General features: G+C 32.8%; 1 pseudogene; it reads right to left on the reverse strand.

Moving 5' to 3' along the window:
• Window positions 1–561: 561 nt before the first annotated feature.
• On the reverse strand, window positions 562–7,194 carry LOC122473560 (annotated as a pseudogene).
• Between the last annotated feature and the right edge of the window lie 1,202 nt (window positions 7,195–8,396).

Here is an 8,396-nt window from a genome sequence, read left to right on the forward strand (position 1 = left end):
TATATCTTAATTCTGTAAGATAGTGGGGGTTTAATTTCAATCAATTTTAGGTAATTTCTGCCTACTCATGGTATATACCCCTTGTTCTCTATGATGGGTCTAAATACCAAGGACTAACAGAACACCAGGGCATTAGAGAGGTGAGCAGATCTCTCTCTATATATATATTACTCCTCCCTCCCTCTCACACCTATTCTGCTCAGTAACATCTACTTCCTCTTTACTATACATCATCATCTGGCTACTCTCCATTCAATGTTAGATATAAAGAACAGTAACACCCTCCCAGGCCTTTCTGCCTGAACACTCCCTGCGGTCATCTCTGCACTACCACTCTCAATGTTTTGGGCTTCTTGTAATTTTCTGAAGTTTGCCTCCATCTGGAGACCATCTCAGGAATCAAGTTCCCTGACTCATATTTTTTAGGACCGGCTGCACAATTTGTAAAAGCCCAGCTCAAAATGAAAATGCAGTCTTGCTTTTTAAAAATTATTAGAAATTTCAAGACAGCAAAAACAATTCATTAAATTAACTGTGGAGTCCTGAAAGCATGGCCCTGTGCTACTGCATGCCTGTAAAGACAGGAAGATGCCAAAAAATTAAGAGAAACAAGAAACAGAACAAATAGAAAACAAAAATTAAAATGTGAAATTTGAGCATTAAAATATCACTAATCACATAATTACATAAATGTAAAAAATTTAAATGGTCTAAATATAGCAATTAAAATACATAATTTGTCATAGTAGTTAAAAGTATGAGTGAACTAAAACAAAAGTGACTGAACTGTTTACTGCTTAAAAGAAACATTTTTTTTGAAAGTAATGGTAAAGGCAGATAGAAAATAAAAGAATAAAAAAAGACTTATGCAAAAATTAATAAAAAATTCAAGGTAGTTATATTCATATCATATAAGATATTAATAAACCTACTAGGGTAAATAAACTTACTAGAGACAGAGGAGATTATATAAAGATAAAATGGTCAATATGCAAGGAAGACATAGCAATCTTAAACATGTATGCACCAAATAAAAATATACATGAAATATATGAAGAAAAAAACTGATAGACAAAAAGGAAAAATAGACAAATTCACAATTATACTTGGAGGCTTCAATACCCTATTTCCAACAATTGCTAAAATAGCTACACAGAAAGTCATCAAGAATATAACAAAAGTCAACAACTCCATCAATAAACAGGATCTAATCAAAGTTTATTGAACACATCAACTGACAACAAAAACACTCATGAAATAGTAGTAAGATAAACCAGCATATTTACAAAGGTGTGCATTTATCATCATAATCAATGTTAGAATATTTTTATTACTACCCAAAAAACCTGCACCCCTCAACCATTAACCAACACTCCCAAATCCTCATTTCCTCTGTCTCTATGTATTTACTTTTAACATTTCATGTAAATGTAATCATACAATATATTGTCTTTTGTGACTATATATGAGTCACTTAGCATATTGTATTCAAGTCTCATCTATTTAGTAGTATAACTTAATATTTCATTTTTATGGCTTAATAATACTTCATTGTATAAATATATCACAACTTTTTCCAATTGTATTGAGAAAAAATTTACAAGCATGATTGTGTAAGCTTAAGGCATGCAGTATGGTGGTTTGACCTACATATACTATGAAATGATACCACGATGGATTTACCCAGTATTCATCTTCTTTAGATACAATAAAAAAAAAAACGAAGCAAAGAAGAAAAAGAAATCTCCTTGTGATGACAGCTCCTAGGATTTACTGTCTTAACAATTTTCCAGTATGTTACACAGCAGTGTCAGCTATAGTTATCATGTTGTACATAGCATCCCTACTACTTATTTACCTTGAAGTCTGTATGTTTTGAGTAGCTTCCTTTAATTCTTTCTACCATCCATCTCTGATAGTCACAGGTCTGATATCTTTTTGTATGAGTTTGTGGGTTTCTTTGATTATATTTGTTTATTTTTAGATTCCACATATAAAGTGAGGTAAAATAGTATTTTTCTTTCTCTGTCTTATTTCACTTATAACGCATCTAGGATTCATCCGTAGTCACAAATGGTAGGATTTCCTAAGTTTTTATTGCTAGATAAGATCCCATTCTTTATGCATACTACAACTTCTTTATCCATTCACCCATTAATAGGCAAATAGGTTTTTCCATATTTTGGGCATTGTAAATAATGCTGCTATAAACATGGGTGTGCAGATATCGTCTCAAATTAGTGGTTCCTTTTCCTTTGGATATATTCCCAAAAGTCTAATTCCTGGATAGGTGTTACTTCTATTTTTTTTTTAGGGTCCTCCATTTTATTTTCCATAGTGGTTTTACCAATTAACAATCCCACCAACAATGCAGACAGGTTTCCTTTTCTTGACATCCAGCCAGCATTTGTTGTCTCTTAATTTTTTGGTGATGGCAATTCTAATGGTGTGAGATCATATCTCATTGCAGTTTGAATTTTCATTTCCCTAATGGCTAGTAATATTGAACATTTATCATATACTTATTGGCCTTTTGTATATCTTCTTTGGAGAAATATCTATTTAGATCAGCCACTTTAAATTGGGTTATTTGGAAAATTTTTGCTAATAAGTTATATGAGTTCTTTGTATATTTTGGATATTAACCATTATCAGATATGGGGTTTGCAATACTTTTTCTAATTATTTAGGTTGTCTTTTCGCTTTTTTTATTTTTCCATTTGCTATACAGAAGGTTTTTTATTTTTATTTATTAAAATGCTCATTTATTTTATGGAGGGGAGGGGCAGATAGAGGGAGAGAGAGAATCCCAAGCAGTCTCTGTGCTGTCAGCAGAGAGCCCTATGTGTGGCTCGATCTAAGGAACCTGAGCTGAAATCAGGAGTTGGATGCTTAACTGACTGAGCCACGCAGGCACCCCTGGAAGCATTTTAATTTGATAGTTCCACCTGATTATTTTGTATTATGTTGTTTGTGCTTTAGGAGTCATCCAAAAAAAAATCATGACCAAGGCACATGTTAAAGTTAGTTCTTATGTTTTCTTTCAGATGTTTCACATTTTCATTTCAAATGTCTTACATTTAAGTCTTTAAATCCACTTTGAATTAATTTTCATGAGTGGAGTAAGATACAGGCTCATTTCATTTATTTGCATGTAAATATCCAAAACTATACATTCAGAGATCATTTCTATAGTTCGTTACATGTACATATCCAATTATCCCAGCACCATTTATTAAAGAGACTATCTTTTCTCCATTGAATGTACAAGTACTTGTATGTGCACTCTCTCTCTCTCTCTAAAATAATAATAATAGTAATAAAGAATTAGAAATGAAGAAGATGAGGCAGAGGGAGAGAAAGAATCTTAAGCAGACTCCACACTCAGCATGAAGTCCAATGCAGGGCTCAGTCCCAGGACCCTGGGATCATGACCTGAGTCAAAATCAAGTCAGTCACTCAACAAACCGAGTTACCCAGGTGCCTCAACATAGTTGAAACCCCCTTCCTTTCCAATTCCGATATTTTTAAATTATTTTTCTTTTGCAATTGCTCTAGCTAGGACTTCTAGTACTATGTGGGAATCCTTGTCTTGTTCCTGATCTTAGAGGAAATGCTTTCAATCTTTACCATTGAGAGTAATATTAGCTGTGGGTTTGTCTTACATGGCCTTTATTATGTTTTTGTCATGAATAGATGTTGAATACTGTCAAAAGTGTTTTTTTACATTTATTGAGAAAATAATGATTCTTTTCTTTCATTCTATTAATGTGATATGTCACATTGATTTGCATATGTTGAACCATCCCTGATACTTGGGATAAATCCCACTTGATCATAGTGAATGATCCTGTTCTGCTTGCTTTGCTGCCAAATTTGTTTTGTCAGCATTTTTTTGAGAATTTTTGCATCTATATTCAACAGAGATATTGGCTGTAGTTTGTTTTTGTTTTGTTTGTTTTTGTTTGTTTGTTTTTCCTTTAGTAGTATCCTCTTTGAATATCAGGATAATGCTAGCCTGGTAAATTAAGACTGGGAGGGTTTCTTATCCTTCAAAAATTTTTAGAAGAGTTTGAAAAAGATTATTCTTAATTCTTCCTTAAGTGTGGTTAAATCCACCAGTGAAGCCATCAAGTCCCATGCTTTGCGTCATTGGGATATTTTTGTTAACTGATTCAGACTCCTTACTAATCAGCCTATTCAGATTTTCTATTTCTTCCTGATTCAGTCTTGGTGACTTGTAGGTTTCCAAGATTTTTTCCATTTCTTCTCAGTTGTCTAATTTGTTGGTGTACATTTGTTCATAATAGCCTCTTATGATCCTTCAAATTTCTGTGGTATTAGTTGTAATGTGTCTTTTTCATTTATAGTTTTGTTGATTTGGGTCTTTTCTTGGTTGATCTCCATAAGGGTTTGCCAATTTTGTTTATCTTTTCCTAGAATCAACTCCTACATTAGTTAAGATTTTTCTTTGTTTTTCTGTTCTTTATTTCACTTATTTCTGTTCTTTTATTATTTACTTTCTTCTTCTAACTTGGGGATTAGTTTGTTTCTCTTTTTGTAGGTCCTTAAGGCATAGAGTTAAGATTGCTAATTTGGGATCTGTTTTTGCTTTTTAATGTAGGCTTTTATTGCTATAAACATTCCTCTTAAAACTTTTTACTTCATCTCATAAGTTCTGGTAATATTGTGTTTCTACTTTTTTTAATAAAAAAATTTCCTTTAATTTTCCTTTGATTTATTGATTATTCAAGAAAGTATTGTTTAATTTCATGTACTTGTAATTTTTTTTAAGTTTGCTCTTATTTCTAGTTTCATGTGATTGTGAGCAGAGAACATATTTGGTATGGTTTCAATCTTCCGAATTTACTGATTTGATTTGTGGTATAACATATGATGTATCCTAGAAAATGTTCCATGTGAGCTTGAGAAAAACTGAATTCTACTCTCACTGGACAGAATGTTTTGCATATGTTGAGGCACCTGGGTGGCTCAGTCATTTGGGCATCTATCGATTTTGGCTCAGGTCATGATCTCACAGTTTGTGAGATTGAGCCCCATGTCGGAGTCTGTGTTGACAGTGTGGAGCCTGCTTGGGATCCTCTCTCTCCCTCTCTCAATTCTCCTACTCCATTCACTCTCTTTGTCTCTCTCTCTTAAAATAAATAAGTAAACATTAAAAAAAAAAAGTATGTTCTACATATGTCTACAGGTCCATTTTGTCTACAGTGCTGTCCAAATTTCTGTTTTCATATTGATTATCTGACTGAATGATCTATCCATTGCTGAGAGTTCTCCTTTCAGTTGTTATTTTTTGCTCTATATATTTAACTGCTCCAATGTTGGTTGCAAAAATATTTATAAATGATATATTTTCTTGATATTTTGTCTCTTCTATTATTACATCATGACCTTTTTTGTTCCTCTTTTTTTCCATTTTTAGTTTACAGTCTATTTTGTCTGACATAGGTATAACTATCCCTGTTTTTTCGGTGTGTTTTTGTTTTTGTTGTTACCATTTGTTTGAAATATCCTTTTCAGTCCCTTTATTCTCAGTCTATGTGTGTTTTTAAGGCTAAGTAAATCTCTTGTAGATAGCATATTGTCAGATCTTTTTTTTTTAATCTATTAAGCCATTCTTTGCCTTTCCATAGCAAAGTTAATCCATTTATGTTTAAAGCTATTATTGATAAAGACCTACTATTGTCATTTTGTTAATTGTTTCTTAGTTGTGTTGTAGATCCATTGATCCTTGTTTCTTTTCCTGCTGGGTTATTATGTATGTTTTGATGTCTTTAGTATTAGTATGCTTTGATTCCTTTTTCATTTTTTCTTTTTTTGTAATTAGTATAGGATTTTCCTTTTGTTGACCATGAAGCTTTCATAAAATATCTTAAAATTATCCTATTTTTTATTGATAAAAACTTTACTTCAATAGAATTTGTAAACTTTACACCTTACTCTCCACATTTTAGACTATTGCTTTTACAATTTATATGTGTTTTTTTGTATTGTGTAACTTAATAGACCATTGTAGTTATGACTCTTTTCATTATTTTTTTTCCTTTTTTTGGTTTTTACTTTTGAACTAATTTTAAGTGAATTACACACCTTATTACAATGTTGTAGAATCTAACCATGTCTATATATTTACCATTACCAGTTTGATTGGTGCTACCTCTTTATGTTTTTATGTTAATTAGTGTTCTTTTACTTCCAAAGAACTGTTTAGCACTTATTATAAGGCAGACCTGGTGGCAATAAACTCCTTCAGTTTTTTGTTTTTTTTTTTTTTATGGGAAGATTTATCCCTTCTTTTGTTTCTCAAAGACAGCTTCACCAGGTGTAGAACACTTGGGTGAGTTATTTTCTTTCAATGTTTTGATTATGTCATTCCATTCTTTTTTGATCTGAAAAGATTCTGTTGAGAAATCCACCAACAGTCTTATGACAGTTCTTTTGTATGTAATGTCTCTTTTTTCTCTTGTTGCTCTTCAAATTATTTTTAATTTTAATTTTTTTTACATTTACAGTCTTTAATTGAACACATAAAACTGTACTATTTAATATATTTTTCCAGAACTTTTTGTGAAATTCAAATCACAGTGTATCATTTACAAATACCTTGTCTTTTTTTTTTTTATCATCTACAACTTGTGCACAGTTCTTGAAAATAATATCTTCATCCTACTTTATTTTACCTTTGAAGTTGGCCTGAGGCGATTAAGGAGAGGGTTTCCATTCAAAATGTTCTCCATATGTATTCTTCCTTCTTCAGGTTTCTGTTCTTGTTCCTCTGTAGACTGCTTTTCAGCTCTTTCTTCTATAACGTTTTCTAGTTTTGCAAGAAGTACTGCAGAATCATCATCATCACTCTTCCCTTCAAAATCTTCATCTTCATCTCCTCATCAGTTAGAGAATCACCTGCATCAAGGTTGGCAGCAGGAATCTGGTCTAACCAAGGCTTCTTTGATACTGAGAAGGAAGTGGTATGTTCTCGTATTGGACAATCTCTATTTTTTTTTCTCTCTCGCAGCAGCTCACTCTCTTTTTCAGCTCTCTCCTGAAGTCATGGTTCCACACTTCTTCAGGGGCATCCTGAATAGTTTGTCTATATTTTCTCTTTGGATGAAAAAGTAGGTCTCTACTTGAATATTGTCTTGAGAGTTGGCTCAAATCACCTCTCCTTTTCATCTCTCACTTCTCACAAGTTAAAGAGTTGGCCTAGCAGTTGCTGCCATGTATTATGCTCCCAGAAACTTCTGTGCTTGTTTTTAACTTTTGACAATTTAATTATAATGTGCCTTTGGGTATCCTTGCTCAAGTGCCACCTATTTGAGGTCTTTTGGGTCTCATCAATCTAGATGACCATGTCACTCCCCATGATTTGAGAAGTTTTCAACTCTTATTGCTTTAAATATATTTTCTTTTACTTTCTCTTTCTCTTCTCCTTCTGAAATTCCTATAATGTGAATACTGTTTCTTTACATTGTGTCTCATAATTCCCATAGGCTTTCTTCACTCTTTAATATTTTCTTCTTTTTTCTCTTCTGATTGGGTAATTTCCAATGCTCTATCCTCAATGGCACTGGCTCTTTATCTTCTGTATGGTCAAGTCTATTTTGAAACTCTGCTGAATTCTTCAGTTCAGCTATTGTATTTTTCAACTATGGGATTCTATGTTTGTTTGTTTAATGGTTGCTATTTCCTTTTTGAACTTCTCATTTTGTTCATGCATTATTTTCTTAGTTTTTTTTAGTTGTCTATGTTTTCTTATAGTTCACTAGACTTTTTAAAAATTATTATTCTGAATACTTTGTCTGACTTTTCATATATATCCACTTTTTATGGTCAGGTATTAGCACTTTTAAATTTTCCTTTGGTGGTATAATATTCCCTTGATTTTTCATAATCTTTACTTCCTTGAATTGGTATCTTCTCATTTGAATAATCAGACTCATCTTCTAGAGTTTACAAGTTTGTTTTGACAGAGAGGCTCTTTACCAGTCAGCTCAGTTTGGGTCTCTGGATGTGTCTGCTAGTTATATCCTTGCACATTTGAGCCCAGCTCTCATTATATATATTTGAGTAAAGCATCTGTTTGGGCTCTGAGGATAATAAAGATAATAATAAGTGGCTCTGCTGTACCACTAAAAACAACTGGATAGGATTGCTGACTAGCTTTCCTACTAGTGAAGCTGCAGGATAGGCTCCATGTCTGTCTAGATTCTCTGATTAGGCTTACTAGATGGTTGGGATTAGGTACTACATTCAGTAATATATGGGGCTATGGGACAGCTTCCTTGCCCTGGCCAGGAAGCAGGATGTGTCCCAGGGTCTACATGGTTCATTATTTGTGGATGCAAAGCAGGCCAGAGTATGTACTCTGTTCCCTA

Source organism: Prionailurus bengalensis, chromosome B4 (genome assembly GCF_016509475.1).
Source record: "Prionailurus bengalensis isolate Pbe53 chromosome B4, Fcat_Pben_1.1_paternal_pri, whole genome shotgun sequence".
NCBI lineage: Eukaryota > Metazoa > Chordata > Mammalia > Carnivora > Felidae > Prionailurus > Prionailurus bengalensis.